We start from the raw sequence: 11,418 nt of genomic DNA on the forward strand, positions 1-11,418 counted from the left end.
AAGGTATCCGACGCACATTAGCTGATTTTTATAAAATATAAATAAAGGTACTTATTATGACCATAATTGATGCTAAAAGCTATATCTATGTTTTTCATTAAAATTTACCGCAAAATTACCTCATATTATCAATTATGTATAGCTACCAACATTTTTCAATTATGCTGCAACTTTTTTTTTCAAATAATGAAATAAAATAAGAAATAAATAGACATTTAAAGTTTTCTTTTTATTATTATAGCATAATTTTGATTATAAAACACTTCTAACATGAAAAAGACAAACTGACCATGAGAAAACATCAAAAATAGAAAAATAAAAATTCAAGTGCAAAAAGGTGAAATGTACAAAACTGCTATTTAAAAAAAAAAATAATGTAAAAATTTCACAAATAATGTACTGCAAATGAAGTTCAATCCCTATATTTTTGTTCACCACTATTATAAAGATATTTACCATAGAAAACTTACATTATGCTATGTTGAACAACATAGATGATTCATAGATGATGCTGAAGAGTTTTAAATCATTATTTTCCATACAAAAATCTTAAGTATGTCTCAGCTGGTCTTCTCTTGTATCCACAAAACCTTGGAACACACTTGGTATGGTCTCCAAACTGGTGAGGCACTAATGCTTCCAAGTTTTCCCGCATGCCGTCTGCATCACCTTGATTTTTTCTGTACTTGATACATTTTGTGAAGTGCTGAATCACCTGATTGCTTATCTTTGCGGCTTTACTGTTCTTCAAGTCGTATAAATGTTTAGTGACATTTTTTAACACAATGGTTACGGTCAAGTTTTTTCTTTATTCTTACACCCAGTGCATTCTCAATTCTTGATATCACAGTATTGTCTCCATCACCCTCAATAGCTTCAACTAGTGTCTTTTGTGACATCATCTCCTTTATCGCCTGAATTCCAGCCATATCCTCCATCTGTCTTGATTAACCTTTGTGATTCCAGATACATTTGTGATTGATAACCTTTTGTCCAGGTCTGTTCCGTTTCCACCATTTGCAAACCGAACGAGTTCGATATTTAATAACAGTTTTAAGAATTTTATTGCCATACTTACTTTTACTGACCAAAAATGTATGGCCTGTTGAATGTTTAAATGTTTTATGACGTAAAATGAAAATTGATACCGTTTTCAGCAGAATTCCACATTGCACTTTTATAATTTATTCTCTTGCCGTTAGACTATCAAATCCCCTTATTTTCCAGCCATGGTCAGCACAAACTGTCATTCCTGTTCTTGCTCGTGGGTTAAATTTCCGCTTCTTTGAAACAGCCACTCCCTTTCTCATCTTGACTTTTCCAAATGACTTCCTGACCCTTTGTCTATATGTGCAGTTTCACTATAAATAATGCCCACATAGAATGAGAATGCAATTAAGTTCACAATATGATAGTGTATATGAACGAAATTAAACGTATCACATGAAAACATTAAAGTATATGAGAATTACTTGAAATCCTTGTGGAATGTGAAGAGCAAGGTCCATTTCCTGTAAATCTACAGTGATGGACAAACTAGTTTTGGAGTCTGCGGAGAATGGTCAACATTTAATGAATCTCGATCTGGCAGACAAACTTGTGCTGGGTTAGAATTCCTGAAATAAATAACACAAGATAATGTATATTTCCAACTAATCAAGGCTTTTCTCTGTTGTATGAATTGTAAAAGCGCAAGCACTGTGTCCGGTTAACTGGTACACTGATACAAGTCAGATCACTCCCAAGATTTAAAAAAGGCTGTTGTTCGTGTTATAGTATATAATGAAAATTTTAGAACTGTTGCACTTACTCATCATGATGATCATCATCATTTCCAGAATCGCCACTTTCCTCCTGGTCTTGAAGCACAGTTATAGATTTCAAACGTGATGCAGGATTACTGAAATCATTTTAGTTGTATCATATTTATACTCGCATAGGTATACATGTTATCTATATATGTACATGAAGTGTAACAACTTTGTCATTTCCAACATAGGTTTCAACATTCTAACATTACATACCCCAGGAATTCACCATCTATAACTGCAGTACCCAACTCTTCATCAAAAGTAACATGATGGACAAATGGGCATTGTTTTCTTCCATAGTTGAAATGTCACTACAATGAATGATAATTTTTTTAAAGTACATGGCATATTTTGATTTTTTCACTTATTCATTTATAATTTTTCCTGAAGCACACAATTGATAGTCTGAATAAGATAGGAGGGCACTCACTTCTAAAGAGTCAATACATATCCACTCATATCAAATTACAAAATGAAAGTGTCAAATAGCATAATACCTAGTGATTTGTGTCGAGTCGCATACAGTATGTGGCTACATGGTTCCCTGTATTTTAAATTGAAAAATTTCTGACAAACTACAAATAACGATTATGTCAATCTTTCAAACATATTAGGCCTAAATAATATATATATATATATATATATATATATATATATATATATATATATATATATATGTTTTTGGTTTCCCGACCCTACATCTACATTTTTGCTGCAGACTCTATTGATGATACATGTACATACATAATAAAATAAAAATCTGAACTTTTGAAACAGGAATGTTTTATATCATTTGCATTCGAGTTTCTTGGTCCTTCAGATGAGACCGCAAAAACCGAGGCCCTGTGTCACAGCTGTGTACGATAAAGACCCACCCCTGCTCAACGGCTGTAAGCGCCAAACATAGGCCTGAATTTTGCAGCCCTTCACCAGCAGTGGTGACATCTTCATATGATTGAAGGATTCTCGAGAACGTTAACAATATCTAAGCAATCAATCATATTGTTTGAAAAGTATTCTAATGTAGATAGGTCTGTATTTACAGCATATTAAAAACTAAGATTTTGATAAAATGTTTAACTTTTTATAAAATAATATGTTTTACCTCCCTAAGTTAGGGAGAATTAAAATAGGAAACACACATATATTTTATTGTAGTGTGGCAGGGTGATCTTTATATCTAATTGAATTTTCTACATTTTTCAATACTATGCTGTGCTATATTAATTGAATGAAATCTATTCACAACATTCTATTGGCCAGGTTGTTTGTAGGAATTCACTCACTCTAGCTAAAACCAGTTTAATAACTTTTTCTTCTATAAATAAGTTTCGCGGGCTTTTTCATCAGTGCAGGAAATTTGTTTTAGAGGGAGTAGACCTATACATGTAGCTGCCCGTTGTGCCACACCTTAAGGTATATATTTGAAATGTTTATTATTAACTGATTGATAATTATGTACGTTGAACTATTTTTTTATCAGTATATTTCTCTACTATGAAATGACCGTTTTTTGATCAAGGACTATAAATTTTGTTACTTTTTGAAGTAAAGTAATAAAGTCGATCATATACATTTCATTGGAATATTTTGACTTCTTTAAAGGGAAATACGAATATGAATTTATGTAATTGTATATTTTGTTGCATATGTAATGTGGTGTGTGATTTGTTAATTTCAGATCTGCCATTGCCTTTAGTTCCTAATAAATTTAATAAAACCTACGTCGCTTGGTTATATTTGGCGTCGCCGGTTATCCCGCATCAACTTTGTAAGGCAATGGCTTGTGGTAACAACGGATGGCGGAATTCATGGGTAGATCTCTCTACATATTAATATCGTGGACGCCGTGAGTACTTTGTGCTGGATTTCACACCTACCCGACAACGACAATGGCGGCTCACCCGACCGTGAAGTCATTACAAAAAGAGGTTACCGCATTGCAGAATAAAATCAGTGAAATGGGCTGGGAAAATACTGAAGCGAAAACAGTGTATGTACAACGAGATCGAACACTTCCCAAATTTAACGGTTACAACATGGACATCGAGGACTGGATAGAGGATGTCCATTACGCAGCACGCGGAACAACGACAGAAGAGGGCGCGGATCTAATCTACCAACACCTATCTGGAAATGCGAGAGACGAAATCAAGTTCCTGGATGGAAATGTGAGAAAAAATCCGTTGCAAATGATCAATGTATTAAGAGAAGCTTTCGGGGATAAAGAAAATGCTATGAAACTACAAAAGAAATTTCTAGATAGAAAACAGAGCGAAAGTGAAACTCTACGTCAATATTCATACGCACTTATGGATATCATGAAAAAGTTATTGCGCAAGGATTCGTCAGTGTTTAGGAATGAAGATAAAGCCATGCGTGACCAGTTTTCAGGAAACGTCAGGGATACCTTTCTACGGAAACATCTAAAGCGTATTCTGCGGACACAGCCGGATATAACATTTATCGAACTTCGTGAGGAGGCTACACTCTGGGCAGAGGAAGACGAAAACACCGATGTAAAAGACTCAAGTGAAAAACAAATTGAGAAATCAAATGAAACGAAACTTGATATGTCAACAAAACAATCGGAAAGCGGAAGTGAAAGCAGAATCAAAGAACTGTCCGAAATGTTGAAGAAACAATCGCGACAAATAGACAGTTTAACAAAAGCAGTTAATTCAACGAAAAGGTATGAACCTGACTGGTATTATGAACGACCACTGATATGTTTTGGATGCAAGAAGCAGGGCCACAAAATAGCTGACTGTCCATCAAAATCCGAGTCTACAAATGCAGATTCAAAACGTCAGTCTACAAAAGCACCACCGGAAAACAACAGCCCTTCGTAATGCCGAGTCCAGTTATAGAAGGGAATCAAACGGACTCTTGGAGAATGAACACTCGATTAGTCGGTAAATGTCCTACTACATTTGTAAATATGAACGGTGTTAAAGTAAATTGTTTAGTAGATACTGGTTCATCAGTTTCAACAGTGACTGAATCTTTTTATCAAAAACATTTAAAAGCAGCAAGCAAACTGAATACTGACATTGTGTTTTCACTGAAAGCTACAAATGGATTTTCTATTCCATTCATTGGATACGTAGAGGTCAACATAGAGGTCATGGGTCAGCTATTAGAGCAAGTTGGAGTATTAATAGTGAAGGACTCTGTTGACTATGAAACTCGACAACGCAAAGAGAAAATTCCGGCTATTTTAGGAATGAACACTATTTCACTTTGTAGAAAGCTATTGGAAACACAACATGGCACTGATTACACAGAAAAAGTAGAAGAGATTTCAGTGAACAACAAGTTAAAGGAACAATTCAAAGCGTGTAACAGAAATGTAAAACATGATGTCATAGGATATGTGAAAGTCTGTGCTAAATCTCCAGTTCGCATTCCTGGAAAATCAGTGACTGTTATCAATGGTACAGGACCAAAGCTACCAAGATTATATGAAGCAATGGTGGAACCTTTAGCATCTAATCAGCATTTGTCGTCAAATATTATTGTCGTTCGTACTTTAACCAAAGTGAACCGGGGATTTTTGAGTTTCCGCATAGCAAACGTTGGCAGTGACGAAGTGTGGCTAGCACCCAGAGCAAGAGTTGCAGTTCTTGTACATGGTGAGATAGTTGAAAATCATTCTAACATTGAATTTACCAGGCATGGAAACATTGAAGAAATTTACATTCAAGAAGAACTGATGTGCAGTGAAACTAAATTAACTAACAAAGTGCCGAGTGATTTTCAAATTCCCTCTGAGATTGATAAACTGAATTTGAATTCAGCTCAGATGAACGAGATTCGATCCCTGTTCTACAGAAATCGTGATGTATTTTCACAGAACGATGATGACATAGGCTATACGACTACAATCAAGCATAGTATACGAACAATGGACAATCAACCAATAGTGCAACCTTATAGACGAATTGCGCCATCTCAGTACGAGGAGGTGAAATCACATATTCGTAAACTGTTGAACAATAGCATTATAAGGGAGAGTAGTAGTCCATATGCATCACCTATTGTCTTGGTACGGAAGAAAGATAATTCGCTTCGGTTGTGTGTGGACTACCGTAAGCTTAACAGCAAAACTCAACGTGACGCTTACCCATTACCTAGACTGGAGGAATCGTTTGATGCTTTGTGTGGTGCAAAATATTTTTCAACTATGGATCTTACCAGTGGGTATAATCAAGTGGCTGTAGACGAGAATGATGTTGAGAAAACTGCATTTACAACACCCATGGGCCTATATGAATACCTTCGTATGCCATTCGGTTTATGCAACGCGCCGGCTACGTTTCAGCGGTTAATGCAGCACTGCTTTAGGGATGAAATATTTAACATATTATTAGTATTTCTGGATGATATCATTGTGTATTCAGAGGACATTCCAGAACATGTTAAACGATTAGAAACTGTGTTTAGAATAATACGTGAACATGGATTAAAATTAAAAATGTCGAAGTGTAAATTTTTCCAGAGTGAAGTTCGCTATCTTGGACATGTTATATCTTCCAAAGGAATTAAAACTGACCCTGAAAAAATCAGTGCTGTACAGAATTTTGAAAAACCGTCAACAGTGAAAAAATTGAAATCTTTCCTTGGATTGACGGGTTACTATAGACGCTTTGTTAAAGGATTTAGTGACATTGCAGCACCATTGCACAAGTTATCCCAACAGTTTACACCTCATCCAAGGAAGCCATTTGGAAATAAATGGGATTCTAAGTGTGACACTGCATTTTGTAAACTGAAAGAACTTCTGGTGTGTTCTCCTATATTAGGGTACGCAAATTTCCAAAACCCTTTCATTCTTGAGACGGATGCCAGTATGCGTGGTCTGGGAGCAGTTCTCTCACAACTCAACAACGGAAAACCACATGTGATTGCCTACGCCAGCAGATCGCTAAGACCAAATGAAAGAAACATGCAAAACTACAGTTCACGGAAGCTGGAACTTTTAGCGTTAACGTGGGCAATTACAGAAAAATTCAAGGACTACTTAATTGGATCAAAGTTCACTGTGTTTACTGATAACAATCCGCTGTGTCACCTACAAACATCTAAACTCAGTGCAACAGAACAACGTTGGCTATCAAAATTGGCTATGTTTAATTTTGATGTGAAATTTAGACCAGGTCGGAATAACGCAAATGCAGACGCCCTTTCACGGATGAATGATCCAAATGACGCATTGAGGCAGAGTGATTTAGAGGTTATACTGGAAAAGTTCTCTGATTCTACAAAAGTACCTTCAGAATGTTCAGACTTGCAGAAAAGAAATACACCTAGTGAGTTTATTAATGAAGAATATGACACTTTCCCGTCTCTAAAATTGAACGAAATCCTATCTCTACAGTCCGCTGACTCAAACATTGGAACATTTCTTAATATATTCAATGAGGGAGTGAAACCAACGAAAAAAGAAATGAGAAAACTACCGAGAGCCGTGGTTACATTGATTCAGCAGTGGGATAAATTGATGTTTGTCAAGGGAGTACTTTACAGAGTGGTAGCAGATCCTACGTTAGGGGATTTAAAACAGCTTGTTCTACCCAGATCGTTGCATGAGAAAGTGTTGATCAGTTGTCATGACAATCTAGGACACCAAGGTATTGAGAGAACATTCTCCGCTATTCGATCACGATGTTACTGGCCGGGAATATTTAATTCGGTGAAAGATTACTGTAAGCGTTGTGAACGTTGTGTTATTTCTAAGATGCCTCAACCAGCTGTTCGGACTACCATGAATCATCGCATCGCTTCCAAACCGTTACAAATTCTGGCAATCGACTTTACCGTTCTGGAGCCAGCACATGGTAAGGAAAACGTTCTCGTGATGACGGATGTCTTTACGAAATTTACTCAAGCTAAAGACCAAAAAGCAGATACCGTTGCAAACGTACTTCTCAATGAGTGGTTTTACAAGTATGGTGTACCGGATCGTCTACATTCTGATCAAGGGCGAAATTTTGAAGCAAATGTCATTGCTCAATTGTGTAAGATGTATGGGATTTCACGTTCACGCACCACTCCTTATCATCCCGAAGGAAACGCTCAATGTGAAAGATTTAATAGAACTCTCCACAACTTAATAAAGGCACTTACACCTGAACGTAAGCGACATTGGCCGAAACATCTTCCAGAGTTACTATTTTCCTACAACGCAACGCAAAATACAACAACAGGATACAGCCCCTTTCATCTTATGTTTGGACGTCTTCCTAAACTACCGATTGATTTTCTACTTGGATTCTTACATGACGACGATGACGATCTGATGTCTACTGATGAATGGATCAGAAACCACCAAGACCGACTAAAGTACGCGTTCGACAAAGCTGGTGACCGTACATCCATGATGGCGGAATACCGGAAGTCTACCAACGACTGTAGAGCATTCGAGCCGAACTTGGACATTGGTGACAAGGTATATGTTAGAAACCGTCAAGTGCGTGGCCGTAACAAAATACAAGATTCATGGGATTCAACTGTGTATCGCGTAGTGAACATTTCAGGAAACGTTATAGCTGTTGTATCCGATGGTGGCTGCCAGAAAACATTAAACCGCCGTGACGTTACCAAATCTGTTTCAAGATGACAATTCTATACATATTATGTCTGATATTATGAACTTTTTTTGTTGCTTTGTGTTTTCATGTAAATATTATTAGTAGGAAGTATGTGGCTGTTTATATTTGATTAATGTTTTTCATTTATCGAGACGCTAAATTTAAAGCTGGGGAGTATGTGGCAGGGTGATCTTTATATCTAATTGAATTTTCTACATTTTTCAATACTATGCTGTGCTATATTAATTGAATGAAATCTATTCACAACATTCTATTGGCCAGGTTGTTTGTAGGAATTCACTCACTCTAGCTAAAACCAGTTTAATAACTTTTTCTTCTATAAATAAGTTTCGCGGGCTTTTTCATCAGTGCAGGAAATTTGTTTTAGAGGGAGTAGACCTATACATGTAGCTGCCCGTTGTGCCACACCTTAAGGTATATATTTGAAATGTTTATTATTAACTGATTGATAATTATGTACGTTGAACTATTTTTTTATCAGTATATTTCTCTACTATGAAATGACCGTTTTTTGATCAAGGACTATAAATTTTGTTACTTTTTGAAGTAAAGTAATAAAGTCGATCATATACATTTCATTGGAATATTTTGACTTCTTTAAAGGGAAATACGAATATGAATTTATGTAATTGTATATTTTGTTGCATATGTAATGTGGTGTGTGATTTGTTAATTTCAGATCTGCCATTGCCTTTAGTTCCTAATAAATTTAATAAAACCTACGTCGCTTGGTTATAGTAGCCTTGTGTAGTTTGAAAAACTTACCTCATTTCAGTGTCAAATGATACTTTAGTTGCAATGGCCATACTTTTCTCTGCATAATCTTCAATTATTTGCCCAGGTCGTAGTTCCATGGCTTTGAGATTTCTGTTTGATATTGATGGGATATCAAGCGTTGTAAGGAAATTATTGACTCGTTGTGGGCCTCCAATCGAGTCAATCATTGCTACAAAACATATTCAGCAAATTTCAAACCTTCTGTGGGGAAACACAAAATACTAATGAAAGAAATGTTTTACTAAAGCAGAAACATAAAAACAATGTCATATTTGAAAGTAATATCATGGAAATGATACTTACGACCAATAAAATTACGTGATATAATACGAATTCCATGCATCTAATTACTCCCTGAATACTTATCACTTACTTAGTTTGTGTATCAGTTGAATTCGGGTGATGAAACAGCATATGAGAGACTTAATGAGTATATTCACTTATGCAGTGATGAATATTCGTCCCACTCCCGCATGTAAACAAGTTGTTTCGCGCCTTACTATGTACGATAGTTCTTCAAAGGGAAGCAACTCGAGCGTATCTCGAAACCGGTGTATTGCTATCTACTAGGATATAACACTATGTATCAGCGGGAAACCACTTTATTTTATCTATGCGACTCAATAGGTTGAAATGTTTGTATTACATTAAGAGCTTTGGTTTTGAATTTCGGAATTTAGTAAATCCATGACGGCATAACCTTTTCAACAGCTTTCAACCAACCAACAACCACTTCCAACAATACGATTTGTGGTCAACTTTATTTGTCAGAAACTTTTTCATTTTTTTTTCTTTATTGTGTATTTCAGATTACATCGCCATGGCTAAAACATGGTGTCTTTCACGCAGGTTTCTCACTAGCATCCATGTGAACAGTTAATCCATGATAATGTCATCACGTGAACTGTTTGTATTATTCCCTCGCTTTAAAGTAGGTGGTTTACCCGCCTTCTATGAATTGTGGATGTGAACACCATGTATAAGTACATGTAGGTAGTTGACACCTCGATTTCCATACTCAATCAACAAAGGCATAAATCGCCGAATAAAACATAAAATTAATTTGAATTTGAATAGAAAATAATGTTAATGACAATGATGAAAAGATGCTATAGTTTTTCTTTTGATTTATTATCATTTTTTAAAATAAATTTCCAGATTTCAGTCTGATTGGTGATAATATTTCATTTCAGATTATGTTGAGTTGTTTTTGTGTAAATTAGTTTTGCATCTATTCATTCTGAGCCATATCATATGAAACGGATACACTATTTCGTTGGCAATTATCTATACATATGCAGTGGTTCAAAATCAGTATTTTGCAAAACCGATGGCGGTTATGATGATTGTATTTCCAAACACAAACTGTCAATAGCTCGAATGCTGCCTGAGGTATTTCCTACAGTATTGTTAACCGTATTTTACACTTTTATTTTCATTATAGATGAATCCCCTTATCTGATTAAGATGACGGGCTCATGGCGGGTACTTATTTACATGTATCATGCGTGTATGAGGGTTCGGAGAAAAGGGGGTACAGCACCTTTAATATGATCATATACAATCTCAATGAGGTAAACGATTGTATAATATGCTGGACATATTTGTTATAAAATATAGCATTGCGTTCTCTTTACTCCTTTTTATAAGGCCGCACTACGATAAAAAAATCTCTATCGATTCATTTCCCTGCAAACAAGAAACGCCAATGATTGGAGACAACATAGAATGCAAGATACGATGAAACAAATAGAAACCCGTTAAATATGTTGTGTACAGAAAGGAGTGGTTCAACTGAAATCTTTACTTGGTGATATATCTATATGTGCACGTCATTGACTCTAGAACTTTTTTCTCAATAATTAAGATTGATTGCAAGTTGAAGTTTTATTTGAATGTATGCCCAGTGTTGACATCCAAGACATGTATTATCCAACGATGCATTGGTTCTTTTACCTCCCGTTGAGAAATGTTCATTCATATTGTAACGTCACCACCTGTAGGCGAAATAATACAATTTAGACCTATGCTTAGCACTCAGGGCCACAGCAGTGAAGGTTCTTTCACGTGTCAACGTCTGTCGCGACATGGAACCTCTATTCTTAAGGTAATATCCAAAACACCCGTGATTCTCACTTCTAGACGCCGAAAGTTAGTCGAAGAAGCAACCATTACTTATGTTAATGCCATAGGTGTGACGAGGCCAAGGCACGATC

Source organism: Ostrea edulis, chromosome 7, assembly GCF_947568905.1.
Source record: "Ostrea edulis chromosome 7, xbOstEdul1.1, whole genome shotgun sequence".
NCBI classification, from domain to species: Eukaryota; Metazoa; Mollusca; class Bivalvia; order Ostreida; family Ostreidae; genus Ostrea; species Ostrea edulis.